Below are 27693 nucleotides of genomic sequence, written 5' to 3'. Positions count from 1 at the left end.
CAATGAGAAAAAACTAGGCAAAGGAAAAGAGTGACAAATTAATATAGGCAATCAAAGACAATGTGAAAACGAAGCATACAGAACTGCACACTACAGTAATACGTGTCCAATAAAGTGTTTGATCGTTCTGCAGTGCATCGTAGCTGATACAGGGTATAGGAAAGTCTTTATTGTTCTTTCTTTAAAACGGTCGATGAGTAGCTGCCTGAAGTTGGAACGATTAGCCTCAACGGCAACGTTTTCGGGCGGGTTATTCCAGAATTCGATCGCACAAAGAAGAAACGATTTGTCGAATGCATTAGTTGAGCTGTGAAAACGCTGTATGCTGTGGGAATTAAATAAGCGGCCAGATGATCGTACCGGAGTGGGCAGAAGGTTTTCCTGAAGTGCTGGAAAGTTAAAGTACAGTTTGCGGAAGAGGAATTCGGCGAAGCGCTGATGATTTCATGACAGTAGCACTGAGCCGAGGTTTGTTTGTACTGCGAGGCGATGAAACGTGCTGCCCGGTTCTGTATTGTCTCGAGTGAGTCAATCAGGTAGGCCTGGTGAGGGTTCCGTATTGTTGAGACGTATTCTAGTTTGCTGCGAATATGTTTCATATGCTAGTATGGCAAGTGATTTCCTGATGAATCCAAGTGACCTGGAAGCACTAGCGCATAATTTCGCTATGTGATCTGCCCATGTTAGACTGGTCGGTATCTCAATGCCGAGGTACCTGTATGAATTAGTTTGAGACAAGGCTATGGAGTTCAGGGTGTATGGAAAATAAAGATTGGAGCGTTTGCGTGAAGTGTGCATGAATTTAAATGTGGAAACATTGAGCTGCATTAGCCAGTCGGAGCACCACTTCTGGATTCCGCTGAAGTCTTTGTTTTGCTGAGATCTTATGTTTTGTTTGCGTACTCCGTGTCGTTTTTGAGTTTCACCCCGGGGTTTGCAGCACTTCCTAGCTCGAAACCAGACTGGTTTCTGTAAACGCTTGGTCACGACTACACGGGTAGGAACAGCTAAATTGGCCTTTGCTGAGAAAGTTGCTTTCCGAATTGCCCATGTTTTTGTTCATTCGTTAATCCGACGCGTAGAAGGAAACAGTAGTTTTTTTTTTTTTTTTTCAGCGCCCGTTTTGGGCGAACTGGGCAGTCAATCCGCGCCCGTTTTGTATGTCTGTTTCGCTTCTTCACCTTAATAGCGATCGATTGACCCGCCGCGCAGGGTGGCTCGGTGGTTACGGCGTTCGGCTACTGAGGCCAAGGAGGAGGTTGCGGGATGGAATCCCAGCCGCGGCGCTGCGTTACACGAGGCTAGCCCAAACGAAGTCGGGCCGGGACTTGCTAGCCCGGCTTCACATCCAACACGATTTCCACATTCAGGAGCGGGTCCGAGTGCCCGAACTCTGGAGACGCGCCGTCAGAGTTCGACCCCTCCCCACTAAGATGGATAAGGAAGACCATAGTGGTCGTCGCCAGGCTAGGGCGGAAGCCTTAGCGCGCCACTATGGCAACAAGCAAGGTGTCTACTACGTAGATGGAGCCGGGCCGACCCACGGGGGGTGGTACACTGCCGCGGTCATACATCAAGAAATACAGGTTGATGGTCTCTCCTTTCAAGCCCCAGGCACAACACAAGCTGAAGAGGTTGCTATCGCCCTAGCTGCTTCTGATACCAAATCAAAACACATCATAACAGATTCGCGTTCGGCGTGTGAAAATTATGAGGCTGGCTGGATAACTCCACTAGCTGAACGAATACTAAGGAACTGCAGCCGAGACACCGATCCTACTCCCCGCTGCATAGTTTGGACTCCGGGCCATCAGGGCCTAGCAGGAAACGAAGCTGCAGACGCGGCGGCCCGAGCACTCATTCACCGGGCGTTCCCATTGGCTCCTGAGCACCTGAAACCTGAAGGTGGCTCTTTACTCTCGTTCAAAGACATGACATCTTATTATAAGGATAGGCACCGCGTGTACCCAGCCCCTGCAAAGGGACTGGGGAAAGCAAACGAACGCGTTCTACTTAGACTATTCACTAACACAATGCTGTGCCCGGCAGTATTAAAACACTTCGATCCCGCGTTCACTGGCAGGTGCAAACACTGTGGCGAGGTGGCTGACACCTACCACATGGTTTGGGCTTGCCAGCGCAACTCAGCTCTCTCCCCCCACCCCAACCCTACCAGAGAGGAATGGGAGGCGGCCCTGCTTGGCTGCTCGGACCTTCAGGCCCAAAAGGCTTTGGTCAATAGGGCTAAGCTGGCGGCTTCGACCAATGGGGTCCCGGAATAGGGACTCCACCCATTGCGGGGCTTTTTAAGAAAGCCTCACCTCTTTTATTAAATAAAGGCTTTTCATCATCATCATCATTACAAGGGAGGCGAAAATTGCAAAAGGCGCCCGTTTGCTGTTCCATGTCGCTAATCAAAATTACCCCGGACCACGCACTCTTCGGGTACTCTTTCCCTGTCGGATTCCGCAAATATTCGCACGTATGCGTTGTGTTGACAAGTATTAAACTCTGATCTCAGAGGCTAGGCTGTACCTTCGTTCACTTGAAGACAGTCCCCACGGAGTCCCTTTTGGTGCAGACTTCAGGAGTTTGGATCGAATGGCGGGAAAAAATTTTTCTGATCCAAGTTTATCGGAAATGCACGTTTGCTGAAAGTCAACGTCAGCATATCCCCGGAAGGTGCTATATAATCAATTTTTTAGTTACGGTAAAGTGTAAAGGAGTTCTCCTAGGTGTACGTGTTCGCGTTTTATCTAACGGGGACGGTATAAACGTAACTTGCTCCTACGAACAACGCGCGCGCATACGCACGCACATGTATGCAAACAGTGACCAAAAAGCGGGTAACTTGCTTTCCCTGTTTTTGTTGTCAGGAATTTTCGGCGGTGAGGTACGGCATTGTAACATAGCCGGGGACAGCCGGCCGACCCTCCGCCGTGCTATCTGTCGTTCCCGATTTTCCCCACTTGTTTGCTGGAGATAACCTTGCCGTTGATAAGATTTGAAAGTTCGCTCACGCGGATGCGCGCTCGGTGACCCGGCCCTTGTGTTGTGGTGGGCACCATTTGTGGCGACGCTCTCATAACGTAACTGCGTAGTTCCCGGGTAGAGAGAGTGGGAGAGAACTTTGGCCTGTTTATCTGTCAGACGGTCTCCCCGACGGTCTGTCTTTTTTGGTCGGGGACTCCGGCCGCTATCACTGCTCGCGAGTTTGATAACGCCGCTCCCAGCCTCTGCAGACCGTGCACTGCTGCTGGTGTTGTTTGTGGCTGCGTGACAGACGGTATGACGCAACGCATGGTTGGTGTCGCTCACTGTGCTGAAGGCCGGGGGCTGAGTCGTCCAGTTTGTTCACATCGATGCGGTCAACGACTGCGGGTTTGCAACACCAAAAAGGGGGCCGCGTCGAATGAGAGTGCTTTCGAATCCCGGTGGAATTTCGTGGGTGGATTGGAGATTTGAGCATCCACCTTGAATGCTAAAGGTACGGGGTTCGATCTCCAGCGGTGCCGAGTGCCCAACGGGTACAATCATCCCCCTCACCTCGGGCTTGAGGTGAAATGCCCAGCAAAACGGGTATTCGACCCGACCGCCGAGCCGGAGCACCCGGGTTCGAATCCGACCGTGGCGGCCGCGTTTCGATGGGGGCGGAACGCAAGAGGCACCCGTGTGCTGTGCGATGTCAGTGCACGTTAAAGATCCCCACGTGGTCGAAATTATTATCCGGAGACCTCCATTACGGCACCTCTTTCACTCCCCCCTTCCCTTACGGCGTGGTTCAGGTGTCCGCCGAGGTGTGTGAGACAGATACTGCGGCATTTCCTTTCCTTGGTTCCTGCGCATTGCGGACACCCGGGGAATACGGCTGCACACAATCACGCCCGAGGACTCGTCGACCGGGTGGTGGACGGCCTCCCCTCGTTCCGCAGTGCTAGGGAACGCATGATGACGTACCATGAAGTCACGCTTCACTACAGGGGTTCCCGACTAGTTTACTCCCCTCCTCATAAATCGCTAAATAAGACCGAGCAAGTCGTTTGCCGACGGATTCAGACAGACACTTTTCCGAACCCTTACCTGTATTCCCTCATGCACCCAGGGGACTATCATCCGTCCTGCAAATTATGCCAACACCCTAAGGCGGATGTTCATCACATACTTAGGGCTTGCCCTAATACTCCAACTCCCCCTTTTCTGAGTCTCGACGACCAGGAAAGATGGGAGGCCGTGCTGCACAGCTCCCAGCCGGAGGTTCAGCTCCGGATGGTGACCTGGGCCACAGAGGTCGCCAGGGCCCATGGGCTCCTGGCCACCTAGCGCGACCGCGAGGGCCCACCTGTTCCTGCAACCCCCTTATCCTTATCCCCACCCTCACTGGCTTCCTTTCAAGGGTTGCTTAATAAAAGTTTTTTCCTCCTCCTCCTCCTCCTGGAAAACCAATTTTTAGAAGGCAGGAAAGAAGCTAACGCACGTCTGGAAATGTGTGTGTGTGTGTGTTTTTTTTTTAACAATGATGGCTGCTGTAGCATTCAACCGTGGGATATACGTCAGCCATAAGACCGCTTATTACTCAGTGAGTGAATTTAACTTAATTGAATTCAGTGGTCATCACCTGCCACGGTTGGCAGGAAAAGTGGAGAGGGAAGAAAGAGAGGGTAGACGGTGGGATTAACGAAAATGGCTAAGCCAAAATCTTGTAACAGCTTTCGCTGATTAATGCGCTAAGCCGCTGAGCTTGGCTCTACAACACTCTTTCTTTCCTGTTGCTTCTTCTGTGTGCACTTGGGTGCATCTTTATAGCCGCTGGTTGACAATGAGGAAAATGACTGGCCCTGTCTCGGACGCGCCTGATTTGTGGAGGAAAACGAAGAACCGCGGAAAACTGTATTTCTGTTCGGCGCGTCGTTAAGAAAATCATTAGTGACGAGTGCAAACGTCATCGCATGGCCTTTAGGAAAAGGCAGCATCATTGCGCAAGCGACTTGCTTGACGTCTGCCCGGGAGGACACAGTTTGTTTCGTTCACTTTTGTTTGCCAGGTTAATTAAATGTGCCCTCGGTGTCACCACTACCTTAGGGTAGCCTCAGTGGGTTTATCTTACTGAGTGTAATGGTTACAACAGCAGCACCAAATATACGGTGCTCAAGAAAAAAAAAACTTTCAGATTATTGCTGAGGAGAAGGCTGACGTTGGTGTTATCGGTCAGATGTCTTGCCCTTCTTGCTCAAGCAATGACTGCGGTTGCTTGGCCTCGTCTTGTGTACGTAACAACTATTACCACGATTTTTGGCACTATACACCACTTTAGGCCGTTTCACTTGGCTTACGCGCTCTCACGATGCGCACATTCACTACTCCTAGGCCCTGTACACTCGGCGCTGATTTTACGTGCGTACAGACTTCACTTAAGAAACTGATTTTAGCCTGAGCCGACCAAAAACCTTGTGTTTGGCTCTCTTTGTTCATAGGTGTCCTTGCGCCGAAAAAAAATCTAGCATCATCATCAGAAGCTTTCGGATTATAAGGTTTGGTTTGTAGATTATGGGGGTGTTACGTCCCAAAGCGACTCAGGCTATGAGGGACGCCGTAGTGAAGGGCTCCGGAAATTTGGACCACCACCTGGGGTTCTTTAACGTGCACTGGCATCGCACATTAGACAGGCCTCTAGCCGCGGTGGCTCAGTGGTTATGGTGCTCGGCTGCTGACCCGAAAGACGCGGGTTCGAACCCGGCCGCGGTGGTTGAATTTTTTTGGAGGAGAAATTCTAGAGGCCCGTGTGCTGTGCGATGTCAGTGCACTTTAAAGAACCCCAGGTGGTCGAAATTTCCGGAGCCCTCCACTACGGCGTCTCTCATAGCCTTAGTCGCTTTGGGACGTTAAACCCCACAAACCAAACCAAACCATCCATCGGAATTCGACCGCCGCAGGCGGGGTCGAACCCGCGTCTTTCGGGTCAGCAGCCGAACACCATAACCACTGAGCCACTGTGGCGGCTAGGTTATGAGGTGCAGTAGCTAATGCCTCGGCAACCATGACCTCACATGATTGCAATCTGTGCGGGACGGTGGTTCCGCACTTCAGCCGTTCGTCACCAAAGGGGCGACTACTAGAAGGCTTTCGTTCTGCAAAATGCTGGGTGCTACGCCGTAAGTTACATATTGCGTCATCTGCAGCAATTTAAGTATGTGCTGCACCGCGTTTGACGGGGTAACGGCCAGTTGTCGAGTCGTTGAGCGCAAGTTCTACCAGGCTCTCGGGGTCCAGTGTTCTCTTCGCCCCACCTCGTATTACACTTCCACCTTTGCCGAGAACTTGCAGGTACAGGCTCTCGGGATTTTTCCTGTTCACGTGTATTGCGTCATGACTGCGTAACTGTCGTCGTGAGCAGTCGGTCTGTCAGTCGAATGGCTCTCCCGACAGTTTCCTGCTTCCCTCGTCTTGGCGCCAGCAGCGGCTGAACAAACTTGCCCAACCGAGCCACTCCCCTAGACATGCCTCTGCAGCCCCATGCGAACCTGAATTGACTGCACTGTAAACACAAATAAGCCCAAATAGGAATATAAATGGCTAGTGTCCGCTTTTAAACTCCTTATTGAAAATTGCGCAATCGACTTTAAGTAGTAAAAAAGAGGAAATCCTCCTTTTTTACTGCCGTCGCGAAATCGAGGAGTAAAATAAAGCATTTACATGATTTTACTACTTTTCCAAGAAGGAGTATGTCGGCTTCAATACTCCTTCAGGCCCTTTATGCACTCCTTAGTGTCTGCCCGCCGCCTAGTGGCAGCTGCCGGTTCGCTGCACTTGCAGGTGACGACGCCGGCTCTGTCGTCGCTGCCTGCTCGCCTGTGCTTTTGCTGCTTCACGCACGTTTGTCATGTTACAAGACACCTGATCGCCGCAACCTCGCGCACCAAGGTGCGCCACAGACAGTGCCTGTGAAGCCCCCAGTGTATTCGGAGAACGCTTGGTGTTGCATCGCCTGCGACGGCAGTCTGCGAGAGGCTTAGCCAGCCGGGCTCAGCCGAGCCAACATGGTGGTGTGTGACGCGTCGACCTCCCCGAAGCCGCCAGTTTGCCACCCGCTCCTTTGCGCGCTCTTGTTGTGACGTAAGACTGGACATCAACGACCTTAGCAGCAACGTGCTGCAATGAACGTCTCACTCATGCCAGCAATATGTGCAGAAGCAGCGGCTAGTCATTCATTGTCTACGCAGCATACAAGTGTTGGCTGCTGCCGTTTCGCCGCGCCGACATGGCGATGTGTGTGTGACGCACCAGTTTTCTCGACATCGTCGGCCCCTCGTTCTTTCGCTGTATTGCAAGAATACTAAAGACCGGATTATCATCGTCGTGTGTTCTGGTAAGCAGTATTAAACTCTCCTTTGATGCCATAGACGCGCATGCACTTAACGCCGCTCCCTTTTCAGTGTGCGTAGACTTGCTGTGAACCACGGGTGCGCCGAGATGAAAGGCTTAACGAGAACAGCAAAACAGCAAAGGCTTCATTGTGGTCCGGTGGAGCCAACTCACACAGCAGGCATGAAGTAAGTATCTGAGAAATTTGTTGTTGCATGCGGCTGAAAAAAAGAGTGTGGCACTGCAGTCGTGGCTGTTACGCTAACATGTACAGCTGGAAGTACGGTCAGTTCTTCTAGGGACCAAATTTTCTTCATGCGTTCACGCCCCATGAATGTGGAAAAGCTGTACAGGCAATGACAGGTGAAAATGCACAGCCTTGGGGTCTGTGAATTTTTGTCACGTTATTACGAACAGTGCTGAGAACCGTGCTCTAATCGGTTGCTTCCTTTCCTGTGTTTTAAGAGGGCCTTGTTATGCAAACAATGCAAGCGATTTTATTCTTTTCAGTCATAGCACAGGACATGGCGACGCCTTAGCGCTCACGGAGATTAGCTAAACTGTTACATTTTCCGAGTTGGTGGCATCTTAACGTTGCAGCGATTTTCGGCAGCGGACATGAGGTTTCAACCATACTGAACGCTGCCTTTTCTGGATGTTTAGGCGTCTAGTTCCAAAATGTGGTATCTTGTAAGCTCTTCGCATTTGAAAAATGTTAAAAGAAGTTTCCACTTCGCGTGCAGTTTCCGAACACATTCCATTATGTGAAACTCGTGGAGGCAAGCGTTCCGGTTCAGACTGCTGATCCCAGGAAGGCAGCGAAAGAAAAAGAATAAAGCTTACGCCAGTGTACGAGATCCCCTGCTCGTGCTGGACGTAGTACATTGGCGAAAGCAAGCATTTCCCAGAAAAACTGAAGCAGCACAAAGCGGATGCCAAACAAATGAACAAGGAAGGAAGCGCGGGTTGACAAGACTGACTTCGAGGGAACTATCCTTGCATCAAGTGTCTACGATCAGTGACCCGGCGGATGACTAACCGAAGGCTTAAAAAAGGCAAGCTGTGACTCACTCGCAGTCACACCTGCTGAAAGAACCAAGAAGACTCCCAAACATGTTTTTTTTTTTTCTGGTTGGCGTTCTTTCCCGTAAGTATATTCCTTACCCAGCCAGATAGACCTGTCTAGAATGTTTTCTTTTGAACCCAGGCCACGAATGTGAGGGCAAAGCTTAACAGAAGACAGGTGGCGGCGGGAGGGTGGGTCTGGTGGTAGCTTTCTATTCCTAACAATGCCTGCTATGTCAGTCACCCTTGCCCTGCCTTTGGCCTATACACAGAATGAGGACGTCCTGAAAATGCGTAGCTGCGGGCTCTCCCATCAAGGAAATTGCATGTAAGCTTCCGCTGCGTGTATGCAAAGCGCTGTCTTTTGTTTGCATGTTTTGATTTCAGTAATTGGTTCTGATATGGTGCCTGAAAAGCATGAGGAACCTCTGACAAGTAAAAAAAAATTATATCTCGAGGCCTCTTTCGGTGCAGGAACGCAGCCAAAGGCAGCGCGAATGCGCAAGTGCCTCAGTAAGACCATTTTATTTTTTTTTTCAGTTTTATGCTTTGCGGAAAAAATGTTCCCTATCGATGCTGCTTCCCATTCGCCGTATTGCCTTAACGTTTACGAAAGCGGCTTTCTGGAATTTGTGATTTCCTGAAAACCGCGTTTAGCCGCTGTCATCCGACAGGGTACAGGTATGTATTAGCTAGTTGATTACCTACTATGTTCTGCTAGCTAATCTTTTGTCATGAAAAACGTTTAAACTTCAATAATACCTACTTTATTGAAAAGTGCACTCTGAACGGTTGACTTCTACACTTGAAGCACGTCATACTTCAAGCTTAGAGGTGCAATTCCACTGATGCATTTGTTTTTCTAATCTTTCTTTCAGAAGGAGCCTGTATGTTGACAGCGAAGCATTTCAAGGTTCCCTCCTTGCTTTCAAGTGTGGCATCTCTATTTTCATTCCTTTGGGTATTTAAATTATGTACCCAAAGACAACGTGGGTTAAGGCACTCTTCTTTTCTACAGGGGCCAAGACGTTGGTTCTCTGTAACCGTCGAAAGCAAGCTGCCGAACACATGTCTCAAATGTTTTGTACCCAATAAAATATTGTTTGAAATAAATCACTGTAAGTTCATCGACGCATTTATCCTGGAATATCAAGCTCTAAAATGAGCCTTCCATACGAATACTTTATTTCAAATCGGCTTCCGCATCAAGTGAAGTAATATACTCATCTGGGAATCATAAATGTAACCCTATAGTAAGAAAAATTTCTCCAAAAATTTCCTGTCAAAACTACTTAAAAGGAACAGGCACGTACTCCTGAAATGTACTATAAAAGTAGCTGCAAAGGAGTATATAATACTTCTATTAATTGCCATGCTAACTCCTTTGTGATCACAACTTTACTCCTAAATAAACTCCCGTCTGCAGAGCGGTAACACTTTACTCCTTCTAGCACTCCGAAAGTATCCCTTCAAGCAGAGGAGTAGACGATATACTCCTATTCTGAGGAGTATAAAAACCCCTTTTCGGGAGTGCGCTACGCGATGAGCCATTTACTCCTATCCGGGTGTTTTTCGGTTTGCAGTGTGGGGACACGAAAGACACGACGGGGTGATGTTTGGTCGCAAAGCAACCAGACGTACAGGGTCGGTCAAAAGTTTCCGGGCCTCAGGGTTTACTTTTTTGAACAGTATATCCTGGGACTTCGGATGCCGATAAAGCTATCAAGGTTCCCGGAGGTTAGAACGATGCTTCTTCTACCCTCTACAGATTATATATAGAGAGTTTCAGGGGTGCCGTAACTGCGTTACTGTACTGCTCAAGAGCAGATCCTGTGGCCTGGGAACTTTTGACCGACCATGTGTGTACGGTCGGCTGCGAAATGTTTATGGGGAGATATCTCATTTCATTTATTTTTTCCCTTACAGGCCCGAAGGCATTACATAAGGGGGAGCAAATCAAGATTTTTGGGACAACATATCAAAACAGAGGAAAATTAATAGGGCGGGGTGCTCGGAAAATTCAGTCCTTTACTCCGCCTCATGCTTACCACAAGCTGTCCATGCCCCGTTAGATCGTCATAATCATTGAACGTTTTAAGGCGAAAGCTTTTAAGGTGTAAAACTGCTAAAGTTATACCTTTGTACAAGGGTGGCTCCAGAAACATTATGAGTAATTACCGACCTATCTCTATTCTACCATGCATTGGCCAAATTTTTGAGAAGCATCTATTACTCACCATGACGAATTTTTTGAATACGCACAGTGTTCTATCACCTTGTCAGTACGGCTTTATAGCAGGAAAAGGAACAACGGTTCTTCTTGAAGAATTCTCTGACGTGCTAAATTCAGCTTTTGATAAGAATCAAGTCGCATGTTCTCTTTTTCTGGACGTTAGCAAGGCTTTTGATAGCATCTGCCACGTTCTTTTGCTTGATAAACTTTCTGCGCTGGGATTTCGAGGTTCGTTTTTGGAACTGCTTACTAACTTTTTACAAGATAGGCGCCAATATGTGTCGATTTCAAGATTCCATAGCGATTTCACGGCAATTGCCTCTGGAGTCCCGCAAGGTTCTATATTAAGTCCTTTATTATTCAATCTATACGTTAACGACCTTGCTAACAGTGTGCCATCTTTGCTGTTTCAGTATGCTGATGACACTGTTATTGTTGCATGTGCAAAGAAATACACTGATGCTGTTACAGCATTACAGATAGCTGCTATTAAAGCCATGGACTGGTTTAAGTTTAATCTTATTAATGTTAATACTTCTAAAACAAAACTGATCCGTTTTCATAACCCATTAAAACAAGTTGAATTAACTGACCTTGTTTATTTGCATACTTCCTCTTGTCTTAATTGCAACTGTGTACCAGTTGAATATGCGCATTCGGTCAAATATCTTGGCCTGACCTTCGACAGTGATCTCTCTTGGAAATCGCACCTTTCTTTTGTTTGCCAAAGGCTTCGTGCTGTATCGTGTGTCCTGTATAACATTAGATATTTTATGCCTTTTTCTGTCCGTAAATGTGTTGTACATGCTCTAGCCTATAGTGTACTTAGGTACGGAATTACTGTTTATGGTCACTGCACGGTTCGCTGGCAACATAGGGTGAATTCGCTTTTGCGTTTGCTTCTAAAGAATATTGCTTACGACCTGTCCATTGGTAATGACATTGATATTTTTAGAAGACTAAAGCTTCCAAGTTTTAACTCTTTATCAACAGAAACTATTGTGCTAAAACACTTCTGGTACAGTCAGTTCACCGTTCCATATGTCCCTGCTCGGGATTTAAGACCAAAATACCGCTACTGCATTCCTCGCTCCTCAACCCGGTACGGTAAGCGCACACGTCATTACTATGTACCTGCCTGTTTCAATAGCTTGCCTCCTACTGTACTCCGCATGAAAACTAAATACACCCTGAAAAAAACTTTGCGGTATGTCTCCGTGTTGCTTCCTGCCCCGTAGTTATTTCAGCTATTTACTGTATTAATTTCAAATCACTGTAATCTTTCTTGATGTTGTAATAGTTATATATTTGTTTCATTCTGTTTGGTGACCATTTTCTTTTTTTGCAAAGTTCATTGCAACGTCTCTATTTTCCTTTGTTTTGCCAATGTTAGCTGTCTGCCAGGCGCTGCCACTCAAGCCCTTTGAGGCTTTGGTAGGCCTGATTTATGTTGTCTGGCAATTGACGTGAATAAAAGTTCTATCTATCTATCTATCTATCTATCTATCTATCTTTTAATGGCTCATACTGTCGTCCGTCCATTAGCAAAGCGTGTCACACGCGTTTAACTCGGGAATTAAAAAAAGATACAAGAAAACTACTGGTTGCTTCAGATAGAGGAAGAAGAAATGAACCTAGAAGCCAAGTTTGGTGACTGTAGAGTAATTGGTTAATTAAATATAGGCAAAAATGTCGAAACAGCGCGAACGTCGATATAGCCACGGGAACGGTGTGACGTCACATCCACCGGAAGTCGTCACGGCGTAGTAAAAATTGTGTTACAGAATGGTCGGAAAAAACTTCGATTTGTGTCAAATTAGGTGTAAAAATGTGTAATTGAGCGTAATTAACACTTAAGAACCCCGAAAGATGTATAATTTGGGTATCGATATAGCCACGGGAATGGTGTGACGTCACATCCACTGGTGCTCGGCTGCTGACCCAAAAGACGCGGGTTCGATCCCGGCCGCGGCGGCTAGAATTTCTTTGGAGGAGAAATTCTAGAGGCCCGTGTACTGTGCGATGTCAGTGCACGTTAAAGAACTCCAGGTGGTCGAAATTTCCGGAGCCCTTCACTACGGCGTCTCTCATAGCCTTTGTCGCTTTGGGACGTTAAACCCCATAAACTAAACCAAACCTTACATCCACAGGAAGTCGTCACGGCGCAGTGTCCTCGGCTTTCGCCTCGGAACACTTTAGTTGCCAAAATGTCCTCGCAATTTTTAATGGAATATGCGTCCCCCCCCCCCCCCCTCCCCCCTGTACCGTGCGCGCCAAGCTGTGTGTGCAGGACGCGACAACGCACTGACGGCCACCGGCGTGCATGCTGCTGCGGCGGCTCCTTATCGCCTTGCAAGGACGTCGCGAGCGAGACGTCGACTTTGGCCGCTGACGCCAGCGTCGACGCACGTGGTAGTGTTGGTGGGGGTGCGGGAAGGAAGAGGGGGGTCGTCAGGCGCGCATATCGGCCTGCTTGCTGCGTCCCAGACGGCGGCGGCGGCGCGGGGGAACGGGTCGGCCCGAGATAAGCGCTGTCGGCGACGGGAGTATCCGCCACCGGCCGAGGTCGACCGCCGACCGGCCGTCCGGCCGGCTGGCTCTCTCTTGCCGGGCCGCCGGACTGCCCTCGTCTGTCGCGTTCCGCTTTGCGGCTGCAGCACGTCGGCGACGTGCTCTTCTGTCGCTTTTGTTTTCGCTGTGCGGAGCGCAGGATGATGTCGTCGTCGGTCGCATAGGGGCACGCTGTACTGACTGACTGACCTTCTGAGTGGCTCGTTATACATCCATCCGTCCTTCCAGATGTTTTTATGCGTAGCATATTGCAGTCACTCAGTTCAGCCCTTGGGCGCGGCCGGGCAGCCACCAAACCACGTGACGTGACGTCACGTGGTGACTTGACGTCACCAAACCACGTGAAAAAAAAAAAGACGGCTGAGCATGGCGGCGGTTGCCACCGCCCCGTTTCAAAGGGGCGCTCCTATCCATCCATCCATCCGTACGTCACGGAGGAAAAGCTGCTGAGAAAATCGAGTGCCGCCAAGCAATACCTCGCGCAAAAAGACCGCGCAATATGAAACGCATTCTTGGCTTAATCAAGCTAAGCCTGGGCATCTTTTCTTTTTTTTAATGCGAGAGCATAAGAAATGGCTCTGTCGCGTCAACGAAAAGTTCGCAAATTTGTCCGCACGATTACGTCATTCTCTGAAGATAAATGCGTGAAAGCGTGATTGTGACAGGTAGTGGGTGGTAAAATGTTGCCGTGGGAAAAATTTCGCTGGTAAGGTGTCATTAGTAAATGAATTAAACTCGAAAAAATACACTTAGACGTCAAAATTGCCATGAACGTCGATATAGTACGTGGACGTCGGAACAACCACGGACGTTGATATAGTATGTGGACGTTTAGCTTTCGCATTGCTCCATTGCGGGTCGCCGCAGTGGTCTCAAAGTATTTTTTTTTTTAAGCGAAAGGAACTGCTACCACGACGGCGAGAGTGGGAACTTTCACGGAAAGCCCCTCCATTGTCGCTGGCGTCGGCAGAGAACGTCATATGGAGCTTATGAGGAAACCCCTCCGGGCTGTAAGCTTTTGACAAATTGCCTCCTTCACTCGTTATCAGGAAACGTGAACTGCCGTTGATTGAAGCTTTTGTTCTGCTCTCATGTAGACCGTGATAGCGTGACGATTCTGAATTTGATTCTAAAACATTTTATTCGCCGGAAAGAGCTTGGCAAGAGGTCGAGAGTACGCAGTCCTCGACGACTTTGTCAGCCCACTCCACCGCCAAAACTTGCGTTCTGGGGTCAGAGCTAGCCAGCACGGTCTCCCACCGCTCGAGAGAAGGAGCTGTAAATAGATCACCCGGAGGTGGCTCTATTTTGCAGTCCCACAGGATGTGATCGTAGGTAGCACGTTGGACACAGTGTTTGCAGTTTGGGTTGTAAAGGTCTGGATAAATAATGTGCGCGAGGAGTGATGGGGTGCGTATCGATCTCGTCTGTAGACGACGCCACGTAACCTCTTGTTCTTTAGTCAGGCTTTTGTCTGGAGGGGGGGAAAATTCTCATCTCTTGTTTAAAATGATTGGTGAGATCATGATATGTGACCATGGAGTCCTTCGCGAAATTCAGGGAGCCAGACTCATCCACTGCCGGATCGACGAAACCTCGTGCTTTATTGTGGGCTGCCTCGTTCCCCGAATGGGCTGGGACCCATATCAATTCGGAATAATTTAACCGACTCCGTTCCTTTTTTTTTTTAATTTCGCGCCCTTCGTCGCTGGCTCAGTAATAAACGGCTGTAAATTAAAAAAGAAAGGGGGGGGGGGGAGGTAATGGATTCGGTTACGGAATAGTTGTGCCGCCCCTTATCTCGCTGTCTCTCTCTTTTCCGCGGACGGCTCTGGGACGTAGCAGTCTGCCGGCGACGGGAGTGCGATGTATGTGACCGGCGCGACGAAGGCGAGTCTTGACTGGCTGGCATCTTTGGCCAATGTGTGGAGATACCAGCCAGTAGCCTCGCCCTTTGAATTGGGCCGGCAACAGTTGTCACCCAGCTCCAGCCGATAAGTAGAGCGTGCATGTCTTCTTCGCGAACGCCGGTCTCTCCTCTTTTTTTTTTGTTACTGGCTAAACAGTTATCGCTGCTTCCCTATACCTGTCCTCTAACCTGCTCCCCTTTCGTAGTGTCAATTTCCGAAGGTTGCTTCTTTTTGTTGCGAAAGCAACACTACGCTAATCGCCGAGCCATTTCGCGGAGCTGAGGAAAGGCCATACTGCGCATGCGCGAGGAGCAGTGACGTCACACGGCGCACAGATGGCGCTGCGCGGGTGACTCAGAGGTGCCGCCGCCGTGCTCGCCAGTTGCGCATGCGCAGTAGCGGCGCATAGCTAGCGTGCCGGGGCCGCCGCCGCTGCCGCGCGCTCTCCGTCGCCTCTCTCTCTCTCTCATCGCTGCTTTCGCAATCCTCCATGCTTAACCAGAGCTAAACCACTGCCAATTTTTTAATCCCGAAGCGTATCGCTTCTATATATCAGGCGACCACCTGTACTGATTAAAATGCATTTTACCGTAGTGTCCCTCTTTGCCTCGTAGATCACGACCGGCAAATGTCGTCAGTGTGAGTCGAAAATTTTTGCCGTGACGTTTCGTGCTCAAATCAGCCAGCCCTATAACTTCAAAAAGCGAACCGCTTCGTTCGGTTCGTGATAAAAAAAAAATACATGTAGCTTTATATTAGCTTCAAGCTTTAACCATTCTGTTCAGTTCCAAACGGCTCCATTCATCAGCCATTTTTTCTTTTTTTGTCGAGTGAATATTTCCCGAACGTCTTAGGCGCTTTTTTCAGCGTTTGGTGCCAGCCGGAAACATTATCGGTGGAGGAATATTTTGAGGCGGCAAAAAAAAAAAAAAAGAGAACAGCTTAAAGGAAATGTGTCGTGTTTTAGTCACATAGTCAACTGGGCGCTCCCTTTCCTGGTAAATATTTCACTAAACCCCGCCCACTGTGCGGTTAGATGGAAGGACAATACGGAAGATTATACAGTTGGACCTCGTGAGAACGAAGATGAAGGGGCCCGGTGAATACTTCGTTATAGCCGTAGTTACGTTATAACAAAGTTTCCAAGGGGAATCGTCATTCCTTCGTAATATCCGCTATTTAGTTATAACGAGGTGCGACTGGAATACCTTGACGGGGAAGGGTATATGTCATCAAGTATAGGGGCGTGGGAACAACGCAGCCAGACCGGGCATATCGCGTATCTAAATGCTCACCCACGAGGCTAGGTGCTGCTGTCGCTCATATCTTCTCGTTAATCCGATTAGTTAAAACACGAGAGGCGGTGTTGACTTTCGCCAGATAGAAAATGTTTGAAGTGGATGTATGCGGATAGTGCTATCCACGCTGTTGATGGCGAAACGCTCGCGCGCACTGAACAGGAATAATAACCGCAGGAGGTGAAATGCAATCAGGGCTCATTAATCACGCTACGCGTGCACTGAATCTCCATAAGATGAAATCTCGTTCTGCTGTGTTCGCGTTTCATTTGTAGCCGATAGTCGCGTGTTCGGAACGAAGCAACGCGCATGTATACACCCTCTTCACAGCTCAGCGAAAGTCCGGTTTGTCAGCGTTAATCTAAGTAGCACATTTATCATGTCTGGCTGTTTCCGTGAACTTAGACTATATATATAAAAAAAAAAGAGGTTCAGAGCCGCAGACCGAACAGTTCTTTTTTTTTCTGTGACGTGTCTCTGTACGTTGTTCTGCGAGTTTTAATTATGTCAGAAACTGGCAGCAAGGTCTTATATTTAAATCAAAATTACACATAATCACAAGCTGCACCGTGAGTATCTTGGGGCTTTTTTTTTTTTTTTCACCTAGCGCGCGCCCCTTGCTGCAGGCGTGGTCTATTGGTAGCGCCAGGTGAAATAGGCAGTCCAGCCTGCAATATGGCGACAATCAGGTTACAAAGGTCTATGCTCTTTGACCGCTTGCGGCAGTTAGGCTCCAGAACCGATACGCCTTTTTTTTTTTTTTCTAACGCCCGTAGAGGACATACGTGCATCATAATGTATGCGGGGTCTGACCGAAGCAGTGCAGCCATAGACGTCGCGTGGACATGAGAAAAAGCAAAATCCAAAAATCTGGACCTTCGTTGCGTGGTCCGTATCAGATGATTCTGGTACTGACTGCATGGCTGCTATGGGGTACCGCTGATTTTGCAGTGGCTCGCTCGGCGTGGTGCGTGGAGTTTAACGGCCGAATAGCAGCACGTGGGTTATGAGGGAAGCCGTAGGGGAGGGCTACGGATTAATTTCGACCGCTAGTAGCTCTCTGACGCGCACTGACAGTGTGTGGCACATGGGCGTCTTCTGTATCTCGCCACCACCGAAATGCGGCCGTGACCTTGGACTTCAGAAAAAGTTCTTTCTGGGCGAGTTGGTACAGCCCCTGTCAAAATTCAGGGTGCACTTTGGCTCTCTAAAGTGCTGCAAGGCGAAAGCGTTTCCTGGCGCACTCTTTGTTTTTATTTACTTTTTATTTTTCATATTTTGTTTTTTTTTTTGCTCCTTTCCTTATTTTCATTGTTTTTTACTTTCATACCTTATTCTTATTTTTTATTTTCGTTTTTCGTTTCCCTTTTCTTGATTTTAGTTCTTTATTCCTTTTATTTTACTCATGAAACCCGTGCATTCACTAGATGCGCCTTTATTCATGCTCGAACCTCGAGCCTTCGTGGCGGAGTGGTAGCGTGTCCGCTTCAAATGCCAAAGGCCCCGGTTCGATTCCCACCCTCGGCGCGGTTTTTTATTAAGCAGTGACGCCGAAAGGCGGACAAATCTGCCGACGCGTCTGTCGACACGGCTGCCAACGACAGTGTGAGGCATTAAAGGCTTTCGCCTTAGAAGTGTGCAGCATAGCCCAAGGGGTTTGCTTCTAAGTTGTCTAGCGAGGCTAGCTGTCCAAAGCTTGGGAGGGTTGGGGACTCGAAGCCATTCCTCTTTCGAGAGGCGACGGTCACTGGGGACGCTTAACGAGACACGCTACAAACCTCACAAGCAAACCCCCTTGGGCTGTATACTTTTGGCGGGGGGTGTACACCTCGATCTTATAACACTTAGCGCCAACACAGAAACACAAACACAGTGTTTACGGCGCTCGGCTGCTGGCCCGAAAGACGCGGGTTCGATCCCGGCCGCGGCGGCTGGAATTTCTTTGGAGGAGAAATTCTAGAGGCCCGTGGGCTGTGCGATGTCAGTGCACGTTAAAGAACCCCAGGTGGTCGAAATTTCCGGAGCCCTCCACTACGGCGTCTCCCATAGCCTGAGTCGCTTTGGGACGTTGAAGCCCAATAAACCAAGAAACACACTCTCGTCTTTCTAGTGGGCTGTGTGTGTTCGCGCTAAGTATTGCAAGTCCCTGGCCTAGGCAGCCGAATGCCGTTGTCGGCCGATGTTCGGGGTTTGTGGCCTGCGGTTTTCGGGTTTTCGTTGCTCTCTGGATCTTATAGATGGCGCTACTTGTGAGTTCGTCTATGAGTTTCTATGTGGAGGGTTTTAGGAGGCAAGGGCGCTGTGCGCACGGGTTGGTCACGTGGTTGCGCCTTCGGTCACGCTTGGATGCACGGACGCTGGGTGGTTGAGACGACTACTACGTTTTGGCCGGAAACTCTAACCTTATGACACCTACTCTGTTATAAGGTAAGGAAAAGCAATTCATATAGCAAAAGAACCCTGCTCTCAGGCATATCGTATAGGAACAAAAAGCACATCAGCGGGAATTCTGGCGGGCACCTGGAAGATAATACGCACATCTGAACGAGACGAACTGCCTGAAATAAATACAGCAGGGAAACGAATTGCTTGTGTATATCAGTGAAGAAGAAATTGGTTCGTCTATGAATGCAAACCTATTTATTAGCGTGTGGAAACCTTTTTTGTGTTGTTAACGTTGAAGTCTGTTCTAAAGGTATGCAGATCATCCAAATTGCCAACAAGTTGCTGTGCTCCCCTGAGCTCAGCAGAGCGTAGCGCGAGCTCCGCGGACGTGTCGCCCGCGAGCGAAGCGCCGTTTGAGTGTCGAACCCGCGACTTTGGCTCGGCTCCGGCCGTGAGTGTGTACACACCCCCCTCCCACATCGTTCGTCGGGCGCAGGCGTTATCGGAAAGCAGCCGACCGTGTGTGGAGGGCGGCCTGCCTTTGCGTCTGTATTTGTGGCCGATACAGGTTGTGCGCGGATCCGGCCGAGTCGCTGCCGCCGCCGGTACGCGGTTACCCCGATGCGTCGTAGGCCCCCTTGTTTTCCAAACGTGGAGCGCCGACTGAATGTGGAGTAATCCGGATTGTCGCGCGGCTGCAGTCGAGCGAACTGTCGGGCTTGCGGAGTTGTTTACCTCTCACCAAGTATATATAGGGCAGCAAAACCGAACTCGTACGGCGCTCCTGCGCTTCGCCCTAGAAACAAACACCCACCTTTAAAACTACTCCCCTTCGTTCCCACAAGCGTGCCGCGGGCGATCCTCCTTTGTTCCTGATAAAATGCTTTCCCACATGTTCACCCCCCTCCCTCCTGTCTCGACGGATCGTCAAACCTCGAATGGCCGAGATCCGCCTTGTGCGGTAGAAGTCCGTTGTGGCCATAGACCTCCATTACAAGCATTTCACCCCTGAAAAGCTGGACAGGTAGGAAGGATGAAAGCTTACCCATTGGTAAGCCGGTGACTGCACCCGATGGCTCAGGGATCGAACCCAGTAAAGGAATGCATCTACTTAGGGCAGGTAGTGACCGCAGATCCGGACCACGAGTGTGATATCACTAAGGTAATTAGAATGCGTGGAGTGCATTCGGTAGGCACTCTCAGGTGATGGATAGTAGCTTACCAGTATCCCTAGTTGAGATGAGGAGGAAGAAATGGGCTTGGGCAGGGCATGTAATGCGAAGGCAAGATAACCGCTGGTCCTTAAGGGTAACCGAGTGGATTCCGAGAGGAAGCAAGGCAAGGACAGGGCAGCGCTGGAGAAGGTTGTGGGAATCCTGGCTTTCTGCCGTTGCCTTTGCGCGGCTGTGCCGGCTTCCCGCGTTGTTTCTCCTCTTTCCCTTGCTCCCGCCTCAGGCGGTGGAGAGGCGGCTGGGTGACTAATCACTGTCATTTAGCCACAGCTCCGCCCCGGCTCCCCAAGGGCCTTTGCCATTGGCGCCTTTTGGCGGGAATTCGGGACCGGCTTTGGGCGGCCGCGCACCGCGCGACCGTCCGAGCGGGGCCGAGAGATCCCTCCGAGACAGCGTAAGGTGCATACGCTACTGTTTGTCCGTGCCGGCCTTTGCCGTTCGGACCAGTGCATATACTCGAGCTCGCCCGCACGTGTCCTCTGACCTGCAGCGGCTCGAGCCTGTCCAGCGGGGTCCAGCGACCTCCGACAGGCGTACCTTGCGTTGATTGCCCACTCTCTCTCGCAACCGGCCCAACGGTCGACACGAGAGAGAGATCACAGCACTGCCGCGGGGACATTCTCCTGCAGCGGCGTGCTAGCGGCGCGCATTACTCGAGTCGCTTCGTGCGCGCAGCGGAGCCTTGCTCCTCGCGCGCCCCCGGGACGGGGTGACGATTGAGTGTGTGTGTACTGCTGGAGGACGACGTGAATAAACGTCTCCTTGGTGAACTTGGAGGCCTATTTCTTTGCGGCGAATCGCTCTCCTCCCAGCGGAGGTTGAGTGCGCTGCAGCGGTGTCCCAGTGTGTGTGTGGTGACGGCTGATCGGGGCCCTTGGCTCGCGCGAAGCTCGAACCCGCGGTGGGTGGTGGCCTGTGTCCACGTAGAAACCCATAAGGTAAACTGCGGTTTGGTAACGGCCTTTGTCCTGTAGCGGTCGCAGTCAGACTGGTGATGAATCTCCGATTACCGACATGCCTGCTCGAAAAAAGAACCGTGCAAAGGTGAGTGCAATCGACGCGCGCTTGGGCATCCGGCAGGGCCCATAATCTGAAGTGCACGGAATTCGGTCCGCGCCGGTTGGCTGTTGCCTCTTATGAGGAGTTGACGGCTTGCCTGACATCTGACCCGTCTTTCGCCTTTCCTGTTACGTCATCTGGGCTGAAGCTGCACTTGCCATTAATGTACTACCAGTGGTTGTGTTGGGAAAGCGAACATTGCAAACTTTGTGCCGTAAATGCTTGTGCGCTTTGTGGTCGAAAGCAGAAAGAGCGGGCTGTGGTTCGGCTGGAAAAAAAAAAAAAGAGCCGTGGGTGCTTCGTGGTCCTGGACTGCGTTTGGCGTTATTTGGAGCAAGAGAACGGGTCCAGATTAAGCCAGGCCTACTTAGTGGACACTTCCGGAATAGGGGGCCCGGAGTGCGCAGGGCATTCGCTGAAGCGTGAACTCAAATAGGGCCTGTTGATATTTTCAATAAAGTTTTCTCGCCGTCTCTAATCGAAGGTTGCGTGATCGTTGGCCGTGGCCGGTGTATACAGCTTCCGCTGATTAGAGCGAACACTGGAGGCGGAAGCTTTTATTCAACGAAAATATTGGAAGTTCAGCGCTGTGGCTGGAGTCCTGAGTTCAGGACCCTGTTTGTTGTCGCCGCCCGCTGAGCCCTATGGACCAGTTCAGGCAGCGTAGTTTACAGTTGTGTCCGCAAACAAGACCCGACTGTGCGCTCGTTTATTTGAGAGATATAGCATATCGTTACCGTGTTTACGTTACCGTTTACCGTGTTACCGGACGCCAGAGTTTCCGGTTAGCGCTGCGCATGCTAGAAGACGTTTTAGCATACCGTCTCTCCGGTCTCTCCCGTAACAAGTTACCGTAACGCGAAAACGAATGATGATGATGGTAGATGCCCCAGCATTAATTACAAACAGAAATACGCATGCATTGAAAGCATTTCTTTGCAGTGAGGTGCTACATGCTCTTTAATCATCTTTTTCTCTGTATATAAAGACGTGCTCACTACTTTTCTGCTAACGGCCGGCTGAGTGGTTTCAAAAGTACCCTGACCAGTAGACAAGTTTACTACACAGAACGCACTAAGCTTGTGTACGCTGCGCTTACTGCGTTGCGAACGCTGTAAAAGACGCAGCTACAACACCTGTTTGCCGCGCGCAGCGTCGCTTCTTTGGATGTTTGGATGCACGACTTGGATGTAAACATAGTGGCGCCATCTGGTGAAAGTAAGTCAAAGCACTTAAACTCTGGACTGGAGAAACTTTTTTTTTTTCTGAGTTTAGTGGTGAATATGACAAGCACTACCAGAATGTTTTTGTTTTTCCAGGAAGAAAACTATGAATATAGAGAGAAAAATGTTAAAGCTGGCACACAAGATACAGTGTTGTTGCTTCCTTGGCTACGCGCTTGGAGGAAGGAAAATTTGCGACGCGGATAGTTAGGCTTAAGTGCTCGAAAATCACAGAATTATCCAACAACATGGGCTAGTTGTCACTTAAACCTCGACGTATGGGTGAGAGTATGCCAAATAAAAGCGAACCGCTACCATTTGAGTGAGCTGTCGCATCAAAGAATCCAGCGGTGACATGCATTTATTCCGAAGCGGGCGAGCAGGGCGCCGCCATGTTTGTTTACAAGCGAACGCTAACTCTCTCCGCCACGCTAAACAGTTTCCGTAAAGTGTTACCGGCCCGGTAATGGGCGCGCATGCGCAGATGTCGCCAGCCGAGCCCGGTAAACGGTAACCGAGCCCGGTAAACGGTAACGTAAACACGGTAACGATATGCTATATCTCTCTATTGTATCCGGTGGTTACGGAGTTCGGGGGGTGACGGAAACGTTCTTTGCCGTGATCCGTTCGGTGGACGCGTCAAGCCGGTCGCCGCGACTGCACTCGCTTCATCGACATCTTCTCTCTCGAGTTCCTCGAGTTAGGCACAGTAGGGGATCGCCTCGATGTCCCCCGTCTGCGCGTGTCTGTAGGTGGGAGGGATGTCCGTTTCGGGAGCGCATAACTTTCTCCGCGGCAGTCGGCGGGAGTCTCATTGGGCGTCTCGACCTGCCCGTCAGAAGCTGTTGCGGAAACCGAAAGCATATCGTGCACCCCGCTCTGTGTACGGACGCGGCGGCGGAGGGCCGCCAGCAAAGCACGCCGCCTTCGCCGTGCCGGGAGCGGCTGCATCGTCGCATACCAGCCGACGCCGTGTTCGACAGACCCCCCCCCCCCTCTCCCTCATCCACTGCACTGCCGGACGCCGGGAGCATGCGTGCGCGGGCATGCCCGCGCCGACCGGTTTGCCGTCGGACGCCGCCTGTGTGTGCGTGTGTGCGCACTCGCCATTCTTCGTCTCCTTCCTCCTCCCTCAGGCAGTGGCCGGTGTACATGCGAGGCGGAAGAAGTATAAAAAGGAGGAGGGTATCGAAAAAGAAGAGACCCGGAGGAGGAATCCAGACGCCGGCGGCGGAGATGGGGCGGTTCCCGCCTCTTGCGGCGACGGCGGCGGCCGCTGCCTCCCCCCCCCCCCTTTTTTTTTTCCACTGCTGCTTCTTCTCTTATTCCTCGGATGCGTTCTTCTTCTTCTTCGCCTTCTTTGCAGGTGCGTGTCGCGCGGGGCAGGTCGCAACTTGCTCTTTCTTCCGTCGCCTGTCCGCTTCTTCCTCTTCCTTTTCGTGGCCACCGTGCAACAGGCCACGTCATCCGATTCCTTCTCTTTCACTGTTCGTTCCCGTGCCGCTCGAAGCGGATTGCGTTTGTGTTGTTGAGACACCGCGGACGGGTTTCGGGCGTTTTGTGCGGTGGGAAAATCTCTGGTTGCTCCGAACTGGCGCTTTAATTTGACCTTCCTGTATTTGTATTGGACACTGAGGTCAGCGCTAGCTGGCTGCCGTCAAAGCATCCCGTTCGTTGAGGTCAGGGGGTGGTGCGGTCTTGCTTTGTAAGTTTCATATTCTGAGTAATTTTAAGCTTCTTTTTTTTTTTGGGGGGGGGGGGGTCCCTTATAGTTCGGATAATCGAGATACGCTGTTTGATTGCTTTGCGAAGAGGCGTTGCCAGGTTCTGGCCCTTGATTATGCGCGCAGCTTATTATGGCTGGTCGTGTTTTGTGGAACGATGACGTCACCGCAGGTCAGGGGCGGGCGCCGGGCATGAAGCTCAACACACCGACGCGTATACCTTGCCACCTCCGGGTGATCTAGTTACAGCTCCTTCTCTCGAGCGGTGGGAGACCGTGCTGGCTAGCTCTGACCCCAGAACGCAAGTTTTGGCGGTGGAGTGGGCTGACAAAGTCGTCGAGGGCTATGTACTCTCGACCACTTAACGCGACCTCTTGCCAAGCTCTTCCCGGCGAATAAAATGTTTTACAATCAATACCTTGACACCATGCTACATCGTGAGCTGATGACAGCTTGCCGTAGGTATGGTTAGGTTTAAGTTAGGTTCTAAGACGTCCGTTAAAATTAGCTTTTTGAGGTCATGACAGTTTACCGTAGGTTAATTTAATGAGAATGTTAGGTTTTAATCGGGTTCTTAATAATTAACGGTTCGCAGTTGTCGTCGCCACTTCGCAGTGCCTTACTAAAGGCTTGGTTGGGGTTAGGTGACGTTTAGAGTCAGGATTTAAATAGACGTAATTAACAACTACTCTGTAGATACGCTACTGCCCTTCGGTATGGTAAGCTTTTTTTGTTTGTTTGTTTCGGGTTACTTCAAAATCGGTGAGCATTTGTCCGGTTGTTCGCAAGAAGGACGCGAGGACTGCCATCAGTTACCGGGGTGACGCCTCGGGATACTACACTGTTTTAGAGTACCCGGACAGCTCTACCGTGCTGTCGTTAAAGTTGTCACGCTTACCTAGCCACATTTGCCGTACGGTAGCAGTTGCCGTAGTTACCATGTTTACCGTGCGGTGGGACTATAATCCACTACTAACAAAGGTTCCTTCTTCATGGCCGAATTTTCTCTGAACCACCTGGGAGGCTAATAAATTGGTTTTTGAAGAAAGGAAATGGTGCAGTATCTGTCTCACGTATCTCGGCGGACACCTGAACCGCGCCGTAAGGGAAGGGAGGAAGGGGGGAGTGAAAAAATCTCGGCGGACACCTGAACCGCGCCGTAAGGGAAGGGGGGAGTGAAAGAATCTCGGCGGACACCTGAACCGCGCCGTAAGGGAAGGGAGGAAGGGGGGAGTGAAAGAATCTCGGCGGACACCTGAACCGCGCCGTAAGGGAAGGGAGGAAGGTGGGAGTGAAAGAAGGAAGAGATAAAGAGGTGCCGTAGTGGAGGTCTCCGGATAATTTCGTCCACCTGGGGATCTTTAACGTGCACTGACATCGCACAGCACACGGGCGCCTTCTGCGCTACGCCTCCATCGAAACGCGGCCGCCGCGGTCGGGTTCGAACCCGGGTGCTCCGGCTCGGTAGACGAGCTCCTTACCACTGAGCCACCGCGGTGGGTAACCACTTGGGAGGCTCCGCTTGTCAATTTTGGTCGTCGATTAGGGCACCTCATGGTATAGATAGATAGATATTGGCATGCAATTTGAATCGGGGTTGTGGCGAGCGCCACATTGTCTAGTAAAATTAGTTTAGAGTGGCCGTTTTATTTATTGCGCCACTTTTCAATGTTCTAATCCTATTCTGGTTCTTCGCCATTCTAAGTTGTTTCATTCATTTGTTCTAAGCCGTACTATTTCCATTCGCACGACGGTTTGCGAAATTTCTCCATTCTGCTTTTACACCACCAGTACTCCGTCCACCTCTTGCTCGTCTCCGCTGCTGATGTGTTCATTTTGCTTTTGAGGGTCAGGAGACGTGCGCGCCATCAATTAAGAGGAATCGTCAATGACGCATTTGCTTCCCGGACAGGCATTAGCCGACGTATTATTTTAGTGCTTTTGCGGGCTGATAGGTGACTCTACATTCGCCCGGCGTTCGTGTTAGGATTCAGTGAGTGCACCGTTTCCAAGAATCTTTTAACCGACCTCGAGTCTGGAATTCGGTCGGCGAAAAGTCCGAGAATAGCTATATATACTGATCCGTATTTCGACAGACACACGGCCACAGGAACAGACGACTGAAAATAAAAATGGGGGAAAAAAATAGGGGCCGTACGGGGTTCAGCCTACCACGCGGGGGAGAAAAGAAGTAACGGCTTGCTCGGCACGGATGCAAGATCCGGATTTGCGGAACGAAAGAATGAAATAGGCGATTGCGCCTGGACCGCTTGCGGACGGTATAGTAACCTACTTGAAATTGCACTGAGCAGTCCGCCGCGTTCGTAGCAGTATATCGTCCGCTCCGAACCACTTCTGACGAGATGGGTTGCATGGTAATGCGTCTGTGCTGCACAACGAGAACCAAAAAGCAAGTGGTCACTGTTCAGTAGTTTCCAGTGGCTAGACGCATTGAGGCGTCGGAGCTTTCGCAACCAATGTATCTCCATACCTCCCTACAACCGGGGCAGGAGTGCTGTTTTTTATGCGAAGCATACTAAAACAGCCCAACCCAGCTCCTCGAGCGCGGCGGTGTCGTTACCATTGACCTTTCGTGACCTCCATGTCATACCACGTGATGCGTGACGTCACAGCAGATGAAAAACGGGGGCCCAACTCGCGCCGTCGCGCGAGGCGTCGCGACCAAGGAGGACCACGTGATGCGTGACGTAACGACATAGGAGAAACGGGGCCCCAGCGACCAATGTGTTTCCTGCTTCTGCCGCTAGGTGCGCCGTAGTGAACACGTGATGCTGGAGCGGCGGTATACAAGGGGGTGCGCCTGCCTCTCATGGCTCAGAAGCTCATAAACCGCTTCTGCGGTTCCGCGGAATCCTAATTTATTATTGCGACAGCCACCGTCTCTACCCGGCACCTGCCAAGAGGCTGAGTAAGGCGGAGGAGCGAACTCTGCGGCGCCTGCAGACAGGAACCCTTCTCTGTCCTGCAATAGCAAAACACTTCGATCCGAACACAGATGGGCGCTGCCCACACTGTGGAGAGATCTGCGATATCTTTCACATGGTGTGGGCATGTACTCAGAATCCTCACCTTTCCCCCACCCCCACCCGAGAGGCATGGGAGACTGCCCTCCTCAACTGCTCCTAGTCCCAAAGGGCTCTGGTCAAGCGGGCGCGAGACGGGGCCTCGTCATGCGGTGTCCCGGACTAAGGATACCGACCATGCAGCAGGGTTATTTATTTTTTTTAACCCTCAAGCTCTCTTTGATTAAAGTTTTTCACCACCACCACCACCTGCCTCTGCTAGGCGTACACGGGATAGAGATGCCTCCTGGAGACAGGGCTGCTCGTTGGAATGAGAAGCAAAAGTTGCGGCGTGCTACAGAGACTGATGAATAGCGTGAAGAACGTCTAGCCAAGCGGCGTGCTCAATATGCTTCGCATCTGACTACGCTTAACCTATAAGCTAAGCCTCAGCCATTTTTATTCGTCCGGCCGAGACGGGACTTACCAGTCGGACGTCGTGCCACGACGCTTTGTTAGCTGTGGGCGGCGTGCGCTTGAAAGCAACACAGCAAAAAAAGCACAGGGACACCTTATTCCGCTATGCGTTGGCGATGCGATTGCATTCAAAG

General features: G+C 50.5%; 1 protein-coding gene and 1 long non-coding RNA gene across 3 annotated transcripts in view; both read left to right on the top strand.

Moving 5' to 3' along the window:
• The window catches only part of LOC149347843 (E3 ubiquitin-protein ligase SMURF2-like), a 133942-nt gene that overhangs the window by 2438 nt on the left and 103811 nt on the right, over nucleotides 1–27693 (top strand). The window lies entirely within an intron of this gene.
• LOC149347844 (uncharacterized) lies at nucleotides 7175–10017 on the top strand. 2 transcript variants are annotated; one of them, XR_016292679.1, is made up of 3 exons: nucleotides 7175–7363; nucleotides 7431–7547; nucleotides 9303–10017. It is a non-coding gene; the product is annotated as an uncharacterized LOC149347844 (long non-coding RNA). The 2 variants fall into 2 exon arrangements; XR_016292680.1 differs by lacking the exon at nucleotides 9303–10017 and adding an exon at nucleotides 8103–8433.

The sequence above is a fragment of the Amblyomma mixtum genome, chromosome 4 (genome assembly GCF_055824585.1).
Source record: "Amblyomma mixtum isolate Tamu chromosome 4, ASM5582458v1, whole genome shotgun sequence".
In the NCBI taxonomy this organism is placed as follows: Eukaryota; Metazoa; Arthropoda; class Arachnida; order Ixodida; family Ixodidae; genus Amblyomma; species Amblyomma mixtum.
Note: the sequence above shows the minus strand (reverse complement) of the source record. Positions and strands in the feature narration are given on the sequence as shown.